This window comes from Kogia breviceps, chromosome 15 (assembly GCF_026419965.1).
Source record: "Kogia breviceps isolate mKogBre1 chromosome 15, mKogBre1 haplotype 1, whole genome shotgun sequence".
NCBI lineage: Eukaryota > Metazoa > Chordata > Mammalia > Artiodactyla > Physeteridae > Kogia > Kogia breviceps.
Genome location: NC_081324.1, coordinates 18,351,449 through 18,369,667, shown reverse-complemented (window position 1 = coordinate 18,369,667; position 18,219 = coordinate 18,351,449). Strand labels below are relative to the sequence as shown.

The 18,219-nt window shown below is 41.4% G+C and overlaps 1 protein-coding gene across 38 annotated transcripts in view; it reads right to left on the bottom strand.

Annotated features, from left to right (window-relative positions):
* The window catches only part of TCF4 (transcription factor 4), a 362,778-nt gene that overhangs the window by 234,626 nt on the left and 109,933 nt on the right, over positions 1 to 18,219 (bottom strand). The gene's annotated exons all lie outside the window — the stretch shown is intronic.

Here is an 18,219-nt window from a genome sequence, read left to right as displayed (position 1 = left end):
CCATACTAATATGAGCTGCATCCATGCCATAATGCTCCTAGATACTTTCTGTCCTCTTACCAAGGCTTACCCCACCAAACAACAGACGTGAACAAAATATGCAAGACGAAAAAGGATTCAGTAGTCTATTTCCATCAGAACGTTACAAGGATATTAGGAGATTTTTTAAAGTTTTTTAAGTTAAGACAACACGGTCTCAGTCTTTTAATTTTTTTTTTTTTAATGGGCAGACCGTTTGGCTACAATCCTTAATCTGTGCACTGAGATGTGGATATGAAAGCTGTTAAAGCAATGTGTCTTTTGATAAATGATGGCAAAGAGAACTACATGAACTCCCAGAAGGCTGGAATTCTCTACACCCTGTACCAGCGAAGTTCTAATGCTGACCAATTACTTAGTAGATGTTTCATCAGTGCTTCAAGTGGCAAATACTTGAAGGGTGGAGAGTCTAACAGCTAAGTTACCATATTCATTGCTCAAAACATAAAAGTGTTGGAAAGATCAGTCACTCTATATTTAAAAATGGCTTTGAGATTTCTGATGAAAGGCTCTTTATGAGTATGAAAAGTTTCACTGTTGTATTAGCTTGATCATGGTGGGTAACAGACGGCGATCACAAGCTTCCTCTGACAGAACTGGAGGAGGAGGTGTGAAACTTCGGTTCAGGAGACATACTCCCATTTAGTGTGTTTTCTAACATTTCAGTGATACTGTTTCTTCTCTTCACACACTCCTGTCCTTCCTTTTATTACTCCTATTTGAGTATCAGCAGAAGTGATCACAGTATACTTAATTGATTTATTTGGGGGTACAGTGGAGCACATGGCGTTTTAGAATATAGTAAGAGATAGAATAGAAACAACAATCAACAACTATTACCACTAAACCTGAAATCTTTCTCTCTTTTTTTAAACAAATATTTCAGTTCTTTTCATTAGTACTTCGGAAGATAATGCAAATGCAAACAGTTATCCCCTGTGGACAGCTAAAATCAGTGACTGTGAGTTTTAAGAGATGTCACGGAAGCTTGGAGGAAAGGTGCAATACTTTCCCAAATCTGCTGTTTAACAACCCAACCTCCTAGCCTATGTCGTGTAGGCTGAATTGGGGGGAGTACGCAAAGAAGTGACTTAGAACCCTTGGGATTATCACACAAATAAGTTTCGTAGCCTGCATAGTTCTCTCCATCCTTAACTCCAAGTCAAATATTTGCAACAACAAAAAAAGAAGTATAAACGACAAAATCTCTCACCCGGAAGTCTGCACATCTTGACTTGCTTTTCGCCTGAAACAGCCGGCTTGGATTGAGAGATTTCTCCTCTTAAATTTGGCCCCAAAAGTAATGAAGGGATAAAGTTGAATCCCTGTATCCACCATAAGACTTCGTATTGTTTGGACCCATTTTATCTTTTCAATTTTCAAAGAGGATTTTACACATGAAAAGAAGGCAGAGACAAGGAGGAAAGGGGACCATAGTAATTCCAGGTCAGTAGTTTTGCACTGGGGATGACTTCGGTCCCCAAAGGACATGTGGCAATGTCTGCAGACATTTGTGGTTGGCACAACCGGGCAAGGCGTGGAGGTGGGGTAGAGCTAGTGGCATCTAGTGGACAGAGGCTAGGGATGCTGCTAAACATCCTACAAATGTCAGAATATCCCGACAACCAAAAAGTCTCTGGTCCTAAACGTCAAGTGTGCCAGGATTGAGAAGCCCTGTGCTAGAGGACAAATTCTATTAAAGAGCAAAAAGGAAGAATGGAGTTAGAGAAAAAGATGTACTACAATTTGATTTATAATGAATATGACCACTTACTAAATACATAGTGACTTATGCATTTGAAGCTGGAGTGTTTCAAGAGACCATCGTCCATCCACAGAATAAAAGAAAAATGATGGTCAACCAAGCAGCCTGCTAATTAGTAGGCAAATAAAACACATCAAAACTTGAGTATTCCCAACTGGGCAATTTCAAAAGCGAGCAATCCACTAATTAAAAGTGCTGGAAGTCTAGCTTTTTCAAAACAGGTTAAATACTGGCTGGGTTCCTTCACAAATAGATTCCCAACCAATCAAATCTGACTGCTCTTTTCCCATTCCTTCCCATTCCATCGTTCTCATTTCCTGACCTCAGGCTGCTGCACCTCCTTTCTGCTCCCTTCCTTTTTTTTTTTTTTTTTTAAACATCTTTATTGGAGTATAATTGCTTTACAATGGTGTGTTAGTTTCTGCTTTACAACAAAATGAATCAGTTATACATATACATATGTTCCCAAATCTCCTCCCTCTTGTGTCTCCCTCCCTCCCACCCTCCCTATCTCACCCCTCTAGGTGGTCACAAACCACCGAGCTGATCTCCCTGTGCTATGCAGCTGTTTCCCACTAGCTATCCACAGCCACTACGGAGAAAAGTATGGAGGTTCCTTAAAAAACTACAAATAGAACTACCATACGACCCAGCAATCCCACCACTGGACATATACCCTTAGAAAACCATAATTCAAAAACAGTCATGTACCAAAACGTTCACTGCAGCTCTATTTACAATAGCCAGGACATGGAAGCAACCTAAGTGTCCATCAACAGATGAATGGATAAAGAAGATGTGGCACATATATACAATGGAATATTACTCAGCCATAAAAAGGAATGAAACTGAGTTATTTGTAGGGAGGTGGATAGACCCAGAGTCTGTCATACAGAGTGAAGTAAGTCAGAAGGAGAAAAACAAACACCATACGCTAACACATATATATGGAATCTAAGGGGGAAAAAAAGGTCATGAAGAGACTAGGGGTAGGACGGGAATAAAGCACAGACCTACTAGAGCATGGACTTGAGGATATGGGGAGGGGGAAGGGTAAGCTGGCACGAAGTAAGAGAGGGGCATGGACATATATACACTGCTCCCTTCCTTTTATTGCTTTCCTTTTAACAGGCTTTTCCTTCCCTTGGCCTCCTGCTAGATCGAGAAGACAAGACACCTCTCTAGCCCTCCCAACCCTAATAGAACAATCATATGACTTCTGATGATATTTTATCTTTGAAAGAGTATCTGTACAACTGGTGCTCATGTGTCCATTGCAAGAAGACACGAAGCTACAGCATGTAACGGATGTAAACGTGTTAGTTTTAAGACATTTGTTTCCATCTTCCCTTCCACTGAGCTTCATCAGACCTGCCAGTTAGTTAGCAAGCATTTCTTCAGCAACGATCGCGGTGCATCTCAAAGTTCATCTGAGGACCGCCTACATCTCAGGCACCTAGTATGCTCATTTCAAAGCCAGCATCTTAGGGTCCACTGCAGACCTACTGCTCCTGGATCTCTAAAAGGAGGGCCAAGGAAACTGCTTTTTTAACGAGGCCCTCAGGTAATTTTCATGTACACAGGAGTCTGAGGACCACCAGTCCCCTCCAATGGGAACACAAGACAGATGCATGTCCCACCCTGCACCCACTGCCTAACTCACTCCCTGTCTTGAAACCCCTGCCCAGGTGGCTGGTTTCAGCAGCATTCGGCCCACATTCTCATCTCATCTACATCCCAGTAGCTCCTGCCCAGACTCACTTTTTATGTAGACCCTGCACGTGGCCTACACTTGGCCATTCCCTACTCCCAGCTGGTATACCTGGACACTACACACACTTTCTACCTCCGCATCTTTTACCTGCTCTTCTCTCTGCCGGAACTGTTCCTTACGTCTCAAAAAATAATAGCAGCTAACATTTCATGAGCTTAAATATGTCAGACACCGTGCCAAGCACTTCAGTAGACTAACAGTATCACCATTTGATATATGAGGAAACCGAGGCTTAGATGGAGCAGAAAACCCTCCCAAGGTGACAGTAAATGGCTGAGCTGGCACACAAAGGTGCTGTCAATGTGACAGCCAGGGAGTGTTCTTCTCCACCACAGTAAATGCCTCCCCCTGGTAAGAAGCTCAGACCTCTCCATGAGCAGCTCGAATGTTACCCACCAGTCACTTCTCCCCAGGCAGAGCGGATGTATTTATTTTGGAGTTTGTGCCCACTCCTGTGTCCACACAAGATTACAGAATTTACACAACACAAATATATAAAACTAGATATGTGAAGAAATCAAGAGACTGGAAAATAAGAGCAGGAGAACAATCAAGCCAAAGGTATGATGAGCTTTTTCAACGATGTACACTGTGATGGACGGGATATTTGTGAGAGAGGGGTCAAAATTCTAGAAGCTCCTGAGTGGGCAAAGAGGGAAACAAGTCTCACAATGAGCACTGGATAAAAATACCCAACTTAGGGCTTCCCTGGTGGCGCAGTGGTTGAGAATCCGCCTGCTGATGCAGGGGACACGGGTTCGTGCCCTGGTCCGGGAAGATCCCACATGCCGCGGAGCGGCTGGGCCCGTGAGCCATGGCCGCTGAGCCTGCGCGTCCGGAGCCTGTGCTCTGCAACGGGAGAGGCCACAACAGTGAGGCCCGCGTACCACAAAAAAAAAAAAAAAAAAAAAATACCCAACTTATTCAGGAAAGTCATTAAGGCAACAAAGTTACAAATGAAGAAACTGCCCCATAGAAGCTGTCTGAATATTGAGTTCTTTTGTCTCCCTTGTTCTGTTGTCACCCTCTATCCAAGATGGGAACAGATACAGAAAAAGACAAAAAGCAAGTGAATGATACAGACTAGTCTTCCAAAAGACCGAAGTGGGCTCCACTGTTCAAAATTTTCTAATTTATTTTACCCTAGACGAGGACAGACTTAGTAACTTCCACGGGTTTGACAGCTGCTTTAGGAGGCAACCGGACCATCCACAAATTTTCACTTTATTTGAGTAGTTCTGCATAAGTCCCGTCTAAAACGTCTGACATTTCTGCACCAAAAGACAAAAGTGAAGTCTGGGCGGAACTAGGACGACCCACTCCGTTTAGAGAAGAAATATACAGACATGAATTTTAATTTCTACAATTTCCCATCCGCACTCATTAAACTTATGATCACTCAAGTCTCCACTTTGTTTATGTGAACAGCGAGATCAAAGCTATCAGACAGACTGGACAAAGTCAGAAAGCAGAGCACGAAGAGTTGGGATAAAGACCGAGGTTTCAGCCGTGACTCTGCATTAACCAGCTCTACGGTCTGAGCCACTCACTGGACTATCTCTGAACTCATTTTTGTCAGCTGTAAAATAAGTGGGTTTGATTTCCATTCTTAACAGGGCAGGCTAGTATATTGGGACAACTGTGACACAAAACACCAAGTGAAGTAAGTCAGACCAATATCATAGGATATTGCGTACATGGGGAATCTAAAAAGTTGATATAAATGAACTTACTTACAACACAGAAATAGACTCACAGACATAGAAAACAAACTTATGGTTACCGAAGGGGAAAAGGGGAAGCAACAAATTAGGCATTTGGGATTAAAATATACACACTACTATATATAAATAGATAAGCAACAAGAACCTACTATATAGCACAGAGAACTATACTCAATATCTTGTAATAACCTATAATGGAAAAGAATCTAAAAAGTATATATACAGATATATCTATATGTATATATAGATACACACACACACACACATATACATAACTGAATCACTGTGCTGTACCTTAAAGCTAACACAACACTGTAAATCAAATATATTTCAATTAAAATTATATAAATAAATATTCATGGCTTTAAAAAACCACTAAAAATCGTGGATAGAAATTTTAATCTTCTTCTAAATCCTAATGGGCTGACAAGATAGTAAGAAAATATCCAGCCAAAATCAAAGTGAAAGCTGGAACCCGCGGAGGGAGAAAAGACATTTTTTTGCCCTGAGGACATCTGCCAACCTAGAAAATGTAATGGCCTCTTGGGTTAAGGAGAACAGAAGTGGAAACTCGGGATCCACCCAAAGCAGGTACCTAACAGGAGATAAAGGGATAATAAGGTTTCCAACCTCAAGGAGTTTTGTTAAAGTAAATGAGTCAACTGATAATTGTCAAACACTTAGCAGACTACCAGTAACCAATACCTACCACGAGTGCCAAATTTACCAATACCTTCCGAAATCTAAGGTAATCAAACCACATAAATAGATAAACTTGTGGTTTATTCAAGGAAATCTGAGTCTCACATTTTATGACTCTTTGTTCTGCTAAGTGGCTGGTCAGAGACTCAAATACTCTCCTGGCTTTTAGAAACTGCCAGTATGTTTAAAGTAATCAAGTCCCACATTCTCCATGAACCCCCTGCAGCACCATCACCATGAGAATTCAGTGAGCGTTAGATTTGTTGAGTGACTTAATTTACCTTTAGAATACCCTCTTGGCATCTCATTTCAACATATTTTTGTATACCGTATAAACGATATGCTGCCAAAATTATGTGTGCTGACCAAAGGCCCAAGCTAAGAACACAGACTAAACATTATGTAAGTTTAACCTTGATTTGAAATGAACAAGTGTGAGAGTTACCTAACCCTGCTGATTTGGGGTAGGACTGTGTATCCAGCCTTTCCTTACTTAGAGCCCAGATCCTGCCAAACCACCAGGGCTCTAGAACTTCATAAAGTCAGAACCACCAAAGTGGTATTCTGCATTGCTCTAAGGGTCTACAAATTCCAACCCTTGTGGAAATATATTGATTTCCTGAAGAAAGCTTCTACACACTCAGAATGCATTGGGAGACTGAGATTGAGTTCCTCCTGGAAAGATAATCATTCGGAGGCATGTGGAAGTCTACACGGTCTCAAACCCTTCTCTCTGCAATAACAGACACTATTAAATCTCCTCCACACCATCATGGAGACTCACAGACTGCGTACATCTGTGGCGCCTACTAATTTCCTAGTCCAGGAAGAACCCTTGGCTGAGCCCTTCACACAAACTGAGATGGCATATGCTCTCTGTCAGTGCCAGATGAATTTAGAGTTCAAAATATTTCATCAGCAAAGAGCATGTTAAGGATGTGCACATTTTCATTAGCATCCAGTATAATAAGAACTCTAAGGAGAGTAACTTGAAGTCAAATTTGAGTCCTAGGACAGAGGTAGGAAGAGTGGAGGAGCTTCAGATATTGACAAGGGCCAGACAACCATGACCACTTCTTCTGGCTCCTGTAAGAAACAACATAGGCTTCAAAAGGAGTGATCTGGGCAGTGTTGAGAAACTTCCAGCACTTCCCAAATCTGACTAAACAAAAGATGATGTCTGTGGCAACGCATTCCACACAAATTCTAAGATACCTTAAATATAAAGAACAGGGACCTGGGCATCCCATTTTCAGAGCACTGCCATCCACGCTGGCTTTCTCAGGATGCATGGATGTCCTTATCAAATAAATCTGAAAACTCAAAGGTCAATGTAAGATGATCTTACAGCTCATATATATAAATATGTCAACGGTATAAGGAAAGGTAAAATGTGGATATGCTGGGGGAAAAGTACAGTAGGAAAATATGTTCAGAAGGGAATGACTGCAAATTTTAACTTTTATTAACCTCCAACTTAAACTTCTATAAATAAGTCTTTTAAAACACTGAAACAGGGCTTCCCTGGTGGCGCAGTGGTTGAGAATCCATCTGCCGATGCAGGAGACACGGGTTCGTGCCCTGGTCCGGGAAGATCCCACGTGCCGCGGAGCAACTAAGCCCGTGAGCCATGGCCGCTAGGCCTGTGCGTCCGGAGCCTGTGCCCCGCAACGGGAGAGGCCACAACAGTGAGAGGCCCGCGTACCACAAAAAATAAATAAATAAATAAATAAAACACTGAAACAATACTATTTTCCTTAAGTTCAAAGTAAACTGTTTTGCAAAAATGAACACTAAATAATCTCAGATATTTAAAATGTGGAGTTAACTGCACCTTATAGTGCTATTAAACAGGAAAAGCACTTTCATATAACATGATATTCAGATAATACAGAAGTACCAAAATAAAACAAATAACAATTGTGTTACAAATATGCCAGTGGTGTTTCATATTGGGAAACTCAGAAATCTCCTTGAAAACTCAAGGTGAGTAGACAGTTATATTATGAAACTGAGACAAAAGTAAATTTGAACTCTTTATATCAATCCATATAATTTGGGAGTATCACGATAATCTAAGTTGAATAATATTGTGACTTGAATAACCTAACATGAAATACAGAGAAATGGGTGTTTTTTTTTTTTTTTTTTTTTGTGGTACGCGGGCCTCTCACTGTTGCGGCCTCTCCCATTGCGGAGCACAGGCTCCGGACGCGCGGCCCCAGCGGCCATGGCTCACGGGCCCAGCCGCTCCGCAGCATGTGGGATCCTCCCGGACCGGGGCACGAACCTGCGTCCCCCGCATCGGCAGGCGGACTCTCAACCGCTGCGCCACCAGGGAAGCCCGAAATGGGTGTTATTTAGCAAACTTCCATTTCGAATGTTTGAAACTAACCAGTCAGGGTCTTCCTCTTAAAGAGAAGTTCATCCTTTCAAGAGCTCACCTCTCCAAGTAAGAGCCCCGAAAGAAAAGGAGCCACAAACTACTGCGGCAAGAGTATAATAAGGTGAATTACATATGTCTCCTTTGACTTTTTTGAAATGTAACCGGTCTAAAAGCACTTAATACAAATCAGTCTTACTAAAATAATGTTCTTGAAGGCTAGACATATTTCAAATTAGGTAAGAATACAATTGGAAGTAAGATGCCATGTCTGAAGACTTTGGAAGATAAAACCAGCATAGCATTGAACTCCAATATTAAACAGATAAGCTTCAAAGGACCTAAGCTAAAAGTGAATATAACTTAGGGAGGTTTTTAACTAGGTGCTTAGTACCTTTTAAAGATGTATTTACAAATTTTTTAAAAAAAGATGTATTTACAAATAAACATCACAAAGTGTGAGAAATAAAAGGCAAATGCCTTAGAAAATAAACATTAAACAGCAAAGAAATAAATTTTGAAATATGCCTCATTTTTAAATAGAATAGAATATATAACTCTGATAACAAGTACATGTAATTATACAGGAGTTTTCCAAATCAGGCATGTAATATTTATGTCGCAATATCCATAATACTGTAATGACTGAAGACATACAAATTGATATTTAAAATGCCTATTTGATCAATAATTTATTAAATTTATTCCAACAGAGGGGGAAAAATGAGCCAAGATGAAACATGTAACAGTTTGCTCTCTTCTTCTTTTTTCCCCCCTCTACCTCTTTTCTCCCTGGGGTGCCATTTGTGAGGCTCTGGGAAAGGGCTGCTGGCTTAATTGAAATATCTGTAGGCTGTAATTGCTCTGCAAAACCACAATGGTCCACTTCTCCCGAATGGCATTTGTTCCTCTTCGTTTTTCCTTCTGCTTCTTTTTATACTTTAACAAAATCTGCCCCTCCGGTTTCTTCTAGTCTTATCTCATCTTGCCCTTTATTCTGAACGCATGCCTAATACTGGGGAAGCCAAACAGCTTTAAATATTCAAAAATCTTCCCTAAAATCCAGTTTGGTAGCCCAGTCCCTTTTGCTTACAATAATCACTCCCATAAACTGACTCTCAGTTTATCTTTTCAACATCCCAATCTTCCACCTGTGTTTAACACGGCAGCCTCTGACCTGGCAATGACAAGCAATCAATCTTACATGTTATCTTCGGGGTCAAGTCTCAGTTTTAGGCCAATTTTCTTTGTATTTAGGCTCAAATGTGCAAACCACACTATATTACTCTGCAAAACATCAATGAGAAGGCTTAATTAAGTAACACTGACAGATAAATCCATTTCTTTCGCAGTAATCAAATCAAAGCAGGTTGACATAACACAGGAACTTAATACAGTTATTCCCTTGTAATTGGAAAAAGGCCCTTTACTTCTCATTAAAGCAATCTTCTGGGTATTGGCATAATAAGAAGGCTCAGAGCCTTTATACTGCCCTATAAAAGTCTCAAGATACAGACCCCTTAAAAACACAAGCCAGATTATCTAATGCCTTGATCACAGCAGAACATGTAGTTCCTACTGTTTTAAATGACTAATTCTTTATCTCTGTCGCAATTAAAAAGAGGTAAATCAGTGTCAAACACATACAACGGAAAACTGCAAAAATGCACAAACTGCTTACAGTTTTAAAATCTAGCTCCACGTGTATTGGAAGGGAAGCAGTCCGTTAAAAATGAATTTGAAATACTTCACAAATGTGAAGTTGTAATAGCTTGGATCGGGGGAGAATCTTTTTATTTTACTTAATGGGCTCAACAGGATACATTTTGCCTAAATTTACAGTCTGATACTCAATCCTACAGTACAAACTTTGGTAAGCGGAATTGTCAGAGAATGGCATCTGAAGAAGAGCATTTAATTTTTGCGGTATGTAAAGAACAGTAAGTCATCTGGTCAACCAGACGCTTCTCCAACAGGGCTAAAAACCAAAAAGAATGCAACAATATTACACCACGTTCAACTCCCCAAACTAAACAAAATCAATTTTCACCCTTTCACTCCGATTTTGAGGGAGTTTCTGTTACTTATCCCTTGGTGCCTGATCAATCTCAAAATGATTCTGGCAACTCTTTCTGAAAGGGTACCATATAATCTAGGGTTGTGATTCCCAAATGTGACTGACCATTAAAATCCCCCAGGAACTTTAAAATAAAAAAAACCCCCACAGATACCCTGGCACCACTGGAGACTAATCAAGAAAAGATCAAGGGTTGAAATCGAAGAAAACACATACTTTCAAATTTCCCTGTTTTTCTACTTTTTTATTTTAAAAAGTTTTTAATTACAATGCAGATAAAACTATATAATTTGTTGTTTCTGAACCATCTGCAAGTAGGCTGCATCAATCACATCCTTTTATCCCTTAGTACTTCTGGGTGCATTTCCTAAGAACAAAAATAGTATAGTTATCAAAATGAGGAAATCTACCATTGATGTAATACTTTCATCTAGTCCATAGTACATATTCCAATTTGGCACTTTTTCCCCCTTTTGTAGAGGACTCAGTCTAGGATCACGCCACACATTTAATAGGTCTCTTTCATCTATTTTAATTGGAAACAGTTCCTCAGTCCTTTCTTTTTGTGATATTAGTGTTTTTGAAGAGTACAAACCAGTTATTTTATAGACTACTTCTCAACTGGGGTTTATCTGATGCTTCCTCATGAGTATATTCAGGTGGCTATAATACTCCAAAAGTGGCCTTATGTCTTTCTCAGGATTTCACATACAGAGCCTTATGACAGCCTGGTGGTCTGGCCCTCATTTGTTATGGTATTTCAATCACCTGCTCAAGGTATTGTGGGAATCCTCCATTGTATAATTACAACTTTTCCCTGTGCAACTAATCAGCCATCTATGGGGAGATTCTTTAAGAGCATTAAAACTAATTTTTAATCAAATGCTTATTGAAAAAAATTAAAATACAAAAGTGTATAAAGTAAAAAGGGAAAATCCCTTCAACACGTACTCCCTCCACCCTGATATCAGGAGTTTCCTAGGCAGCCTTACAGATCCCTCTGGTCTGTGATCAGCTGGTTTTTAAAACCACAGAAATGTAGGGAAATAAATGCAAAACTTGACTGAAATTTCTTTGCTATTCGAATGGCTAAGAAATAGCCCTCAACTGTTTACGTATACACTAGTGACATTTTATGGGATACAGTTAGTCGCCGTAGGTTTGTGACCTAGGTGGGGATGCGGCAGGCAGGAACTAGGATAAATGAAGACATAGTACACTATTAACTTTGAAGGAATTCAGCCAAGATGAAGACAAGATTGTGCAACCCACTTGTGAATCAGTGCAGCGCAGAAAGCCAACGTAAATAATCCATCCTGAGGTCCATGCTGTTCCTTGTCTCCTTCCACCACGTTCTATAAAGCACTATGTAAAAAGGAGACCCGCCACGGCAGCAGCACTTCCCAATTAAAATCAAATGGACAGACAAGTACTTATGACAGAGAAAAAAAAATCTACTGACGTTTTCCTAGGCCAGCCAAAAAAAAAAACAGTGGGAAACATCTACAATTTTTTAAAAGTGGGAAGGAAACTGACACAAAGAATATATTCCCACATTTTGAGATTATATACACAAATGAACTAGGCACAGTCACAAAGTGAGGAGTAAATCTTAAACATAGCAAAGACTGGGAAAGGAACTTGGCCATCTGATGGAACATAAGCATATTAGAGAATATTGAGTGAGTTAAAATGATTCTAATCAATATAAGGTGGAAATGGTCCCTTTAAACCCTGGGATGCAGCCCATGTCATGTTATAAACTGAACACGGCTGGTGGATTTCGACTCTGACTTATAAATGCTTAGAAAATTTTCCTCACAATCCCATTTCAGCCAAATGCCTGGCAGACATTGGCAAAGGTCTTTCTCAGTTGGGCTTACAAATGTGTGTGTGTGTGTGTGTGTGTGTGTGTGTGTGTGTGTGTATAAAATCACAATACACACACAAATACAATACACACACTTGAACTGACTAATAGTTTCTAGATATTAATGACAGTGCTTAAAACGGTTCCCAGATGTTGCAACTTGTTCCACTGAAATCCTCTTGGTTTTGATCAGTGACTTGCTTTTGATCAGACTCGAGTCCGGTGACTTCAGGGTTTTAAATTTTCTCTCACAATAACGTAACCACACTTCGGTATTATGCTTTCTGCTTTCCAAAATGGTTTTTATATTCACCTCACTTAAAATGATTTATCTGGAATCACTGAAAGTATGAAGTTGGGATCAAAAGAAGTTGCCTACTTAAGTCTGAGCAGACTAACACCATTTTTCAAAAGATGAAAACAAAAAATCAAAGGAAATAGGCAGTTACCCTGGATAAAAGAGGCCATTCCCCATAAGACTTACTTTTACCCTTTCATGCTATTAGTATTACCTCTTTAATTCTAACAGGTAACCCACAACTTGCTAAAGTTCCTTAAAACACTTGCTAACATAGGGAAGTTAAATAGTATTATAATGATTGAGTTTTTGTATCCAGCAGCATACATTTTTAAGTTATGTCAGCAATGACAACAAAATTGCCCAGCTCCCCTCTGAGCTGCCCTGTAACCCACAGGACACCATTTCACCAGCAAGACACAACTTTCAGCACTGGTTTGACAAAGGCCCGGAGCTGTGGTGGCAGGTGAGGTCTATAATGACAAAAATGACCAGAGCTTTCCCCAAACCACACTACTCCTCCTTACTTTCACTTTCAAGGGCTTTAAAAACACTCATAACTGAAGGAGTCAAAATACATCTGCATTAATTTCCTAGTCCAGCTTTTCGGGGTAAAATTGAAATGCATTAGGAAGCAACAACAGGTATTTTCTTAAGCTTAATCACATCAAATTCATGGGAATAGTGGTTTTGGTTTTGTTTTTTTTTTATCTTTTAGTGGGTCTCAACTTGGATGCAGGCTGCCTTTTGCCTATCTGATAACCAATGGAGTACTGGTCAGAAAGAGATGAGCTGATATGATGTACTGGTCTTACAAATTCACTAAGAGGAATGGTAAAAAGCTGTAACTCTTCCTCAGGAATGGAAGAAATGTCATTAGTTTGAAAGGAGATAGAAGCAAAGACCTGAAGAATGACAATACCCAGGCATCTGAAGGGAAAACAAGAAGCAGGGAAGGGGTCCAGGGGAAGCCAGAGCTGTCAGTAGAGAATAATGATTTATCTGATGAGATTAGCAGAAAGTTTGATTAGAAAAGATGCCTTCTTAACATCTCGAAGATTGCAGTGTTACTTTAAGATTTCCTTGTGAGACAAAACCGTGCCTGCCAAATGCGGTCTGTAACAGCGCAGCCTAGCCATGAGCGACGCAGTGGGAAAATAGCCACTAAGCCAGATTTTATTTGATTTGTACTGATGATTTTTATTAGAATACATGGATCATTGCTTCAACCTTTCCATGTAAAACCAAATCAAATTCAAAAACTCGCACATCAGTCACCTAACCTTATGTCATTCCTTCTGCTTTACTAAAGTTAAGCCACATTTCAGCTGATCTGTCCTCGATAAATCGTTCGAATTGCTGGGCCAAATTCTGGGAGGCAAGTGGTACACAAAGGAAACCGCTAAATCTGCAGTTACACATCAGAAAGCCAGAGAAGAGAACTACTGCAAGCCTCCAAAGTACAGTATGAAATCAAAGAGGTGTACAGCCAATGCAAAACAGGACAAAATGAATTTCTCTTTATTGTATCAAATGTATTGTAATTTACCTTTAAAAGGCCCACCCAGCCCCTCAGCTATTTTTCCCTCTTTAATTCAAGGTAGCGTGCAGGACCCTGTAAAGCAACTGCTCGGAAACCAGAGGCAAGCCCACAGTTATGTGGCATAAGGGGATCTGGTCAGTTTTACAAATCAAACATAATAGTCAGTTCCACACATTAAAGACATTACGGCCTTTCAGGCAAAAATTAAAAATGTTAAAATCCGACACTTGTGGAAAAGCCTCTATAACATGTATAAAAGGGACTTCATGAAAAGGAATGCAACGTCATTACAGGAAACGTGGCCATGGGTGTCCAAAGAACAAGTATCCATAGCCTACTTCCCCCTCTTCTTTTCCCTTTTTCTTTTTGCATTAGCTTTTTTCCCTTCACCCTCAGCAACACTGCCAGTTTTGATTTAAATCTCTGAGCAATAATTATTGTTTGGATATCATTTCTAGTTCGCCGACCAGATCCATCTTCACGATTTCCGGGAGTGTTCCAAACAGCTCCTGAAATAGGCATTATCTTCTCTGCGGAGAAGGTGAACAACTTTTCTGGTTAAAGGCCACCAACAGGCCTCAAACGAATGTCTTCTGGAGGCTGAAGGTGCCCCATGATAATGTCTCGGAACACTAGTGGTCACCAGACTTCTAGGTCTCTGGTGTAACCCTCTGGGGCTGGCACTGGGCTCACTGGCCAGCCCCATTCCTCCCTCCCCCCGAACCACCAGGAAGCCTTTATCTCCCGTCCTCCTTTGCAGTCACGTGGTGGGGGTGGGGTCATGTGACTACAATTTGGCCAACAGAACGTGAACCCAAGTAACGCCTGCCTTTTCCAGGCCTGGTCCCTACAACCTTCCATGTAATCCTTCACGCACTTTCTCTTCCGTCTTTGTTCGGCCCTGTACAAAGAATCTAGTGTATCCCTTTGAGGGCCTAGGGGATGGCAGAGCTAAAGGCCTGAAAGAACCCGGATCTGAAGGATTATAGGGAACAGAGCCCACCCCTGGTGCTCTGGACACCAGAGGAATATAACCCCTCGCACTGTTAAGCTCCTAAAGGTTGGGGGTCGTTTGTTCCAGCAATTAGCATCCCCTGACTAATGCATCCTCCAAAACAGACTTCCATGAATTCTGGCGCTGTGATTCTCTCCTCCAAGCAAAGCAAACATACGCAGTTAGAGCTGGCAGTAGACAGAATTGTGAAGCAGGGGAAACTGGTCTTTGAACTCTCCTTCTCTCCCTTTCAGACTTGTTTTCCCCTCTTAGCATGTCCTCCCTCTGAGCACCAAATGTTCTCTGGCTGCTCGTCTCGTCTGTCTCAAGAAAATAAACCCAACACATTCAGGAGCTATTCTCTCTTTCAACCGTCATCTCGTAACCATGAGTGGTGAGCTGCTTGCTGCCTGGGTAATTCTGGAGAAATTCCTTAACATGGGGGATTCTGTGTATCCTCATCTGTAAAATGGAAATGACTGTCTCCGCCCTCCAGTACTGCTGGGATGATTAAAGGTAGTTTAGGAAAAATGTCACCCTGGAACCTGGAACACAGTGGAAACTCACAAAAAAAGATAATTCCTATTTTGATTATGATTATGATTATCATACCATGATATTTGACAGCAAAAGGGATACAGAATAGGAAATAGGGCTCTTTCTCTTTGAAATACATCATCGAGATTGGGAGGAAAATCATACAGAAATAAAGGGCAGCACCTGATTATTAAAGAAGAATAAAGATGGAATATTAGAAAAAGGAGAGGTATATCAAGGCTAGAACCATCCCTTGTGAGATACTGGCAATTTAGGGTGTAGACAAGAGAAAGCGCTGGTGAGCTGGTACCCACATTACATTTGTGCATGACCTCCCAACTCCATGTTCAATGCCATCATACTGGTAACTCACAACAGGCGCTGGTAAGAGCATTTACACCACGAAAATTGGCAACTGCTACACATCGGAGCTCTTTTTGTTCTCTGAAGAGCAGATTATTAAACATCACCTCAGCAATGAAAACAGTCATCATTGTGAGGTATTTCTACTCAAACTGCCTCATTTAATTCTCACGGTCACTGCTGAGGTAGGCTCGTTTTCCAGATGAAAAGTCAGGCCTCTCCACATTAAGTGACTGGCAAAAAATCCTGTTGCCTGAGATCCCTGCACTAAAAACCAGGCTGCTCCTAAAAGCGAATGGTAGGGCTTCCCTGGTGGCGCAGTGGTTGAGAGTCCACCTGCCGATGCGGGGGACGCGGGTTCGTGCCCCGGTCCGGGCGGATCCCACGTGCCGCGGAGCGGCTGCGCCCGTGAGCCGTGGCCGCTGAGCCTGCGCGTCCGGAGCCTGTGCTCCGCGACGGGAGAGGCCACAACAGTGAGAGGCCCGCGTACCGAAAAAAAAAAAAAAAGTGAAAGGCATCTGGCTTTCTTTTTCTTGCCATATCAGATGCGTATTTCCCTGAACACAGAAAGCTGTTCCTTAAAAACATCTGAATTCAGGCGGCCCCCCTCCAACCAGTCTCATGTTTCCCACATCTTCTCCTTTTGCTCCTGAACTCACCTGACTTTCCTTCATAAACATATTCCACATTTCTCACCACCCTTTCCTCTACACATCCGATGCAACATTTTCTGCAGACGTCCTTTCAAAGATTACCCATCACACTTTCTCAAGAAATCTACTTGTGCCTAAGGGTTGCGATACGTTATGGATGCTCTTTAAATCAACGGTTTCTCATACAGCTGTCCTGACCAAGGTCATCTATTGTATCTTGGGCCAAGCTGTGGACTGCCCAGTAAGTCTGGATCCTGGAGGAGCTGGGATATCTCTTGGATTCAGATGAGGTCTCTGATAACAGTTTCAATAACGACAGCCATCGACGGCTGGTGTCAGGTTGACCATGTGCCTGGAGGATGAGAAAAGCCAGGGAACATCCATCCCCAGGTTTCAGGTGTAGCCGGAGGTCTCAGAAGGCATCGGCGTGACTTTAAATGTCAATGGGTGCTTGCCATCTTGGTAACGTATCATCACTTCTTTTCTGTCTGACTGAAGCTTGGCCATCTTACAAAATCCAGAGCCTTCCAAGGACAGAAGAACAAACGGGTGAAGGCACGGGAGCACAAGAGCTCATCCCCCAAGCAGGAAATGGCAAAGGCACACAAGAAGCATGGAGAATAGATGTATTAAAGTCACAGTGGTCGCCAATGAAGAAATGTTGACTTTGGGCAGGGCCCGTGGAAGACACTACCGTGAACAAAGCGCTGGGAAGTTTGTTCTTTGTTCCAAAGGCTTTGGACAGGCACCAGAGAATAAAAGCAACAGGTTCATATGTGCATTTTGGAAATGGCAGCAGTGAGGACGGTGGGTTATTAAGGTGAGAACTTGGAGATAAAGAGACTAATTAGAAGGCAAGCAACTACTGTTACTTTAAATAAAGGTAACAGATAATGCAGGATTATACTGGGGGAAAGAGAACAGACAGGGCTTAATGACTAAGCCGGGAGAGTAAAGCAATAGAGCAGTCAGGGATTATTCCCGGTTTTTTGTCTTATGGATATTGGTGCAGGTTGGAGTCTAAAAAAAAGAATATATTTTAGACGTTTTGTGTTCCCAGTGTTCACTGGTCACCAAAGCATAAAATCCAGTAAAAGACTGTGTGAGTCTGGAGTACAGAACAGAGACATAGAGATTAATGTGATTTTAGGCAAAATCTTTTAATTGCAAGTCCCCTTATATAGAGAATTTACTGGCCCAGATAAGTGGAAAGTCTGGAGACAAGGCAGGTTTTAGGTTCTACATGTCCAGTGGATCCACCATATTAACAAGGATAAAGTTTCCTTTCATCCCTCCACTCTGCCATCTCCATATCACCTTCGTCTTAAAGCTGGAATCCATCATGATCATAGAATTTCTGGATTTACTTGCTTCCTTATCTTCTACTTACTCGCAGAGAGTTCAGTTTACAAAAGAGCAAAATGCCTCCTGAACTTTGCCTTGATTGGAACCACCACTGAACCAATCCCTAAAGCCAGGGGACAGCATGCATGGATT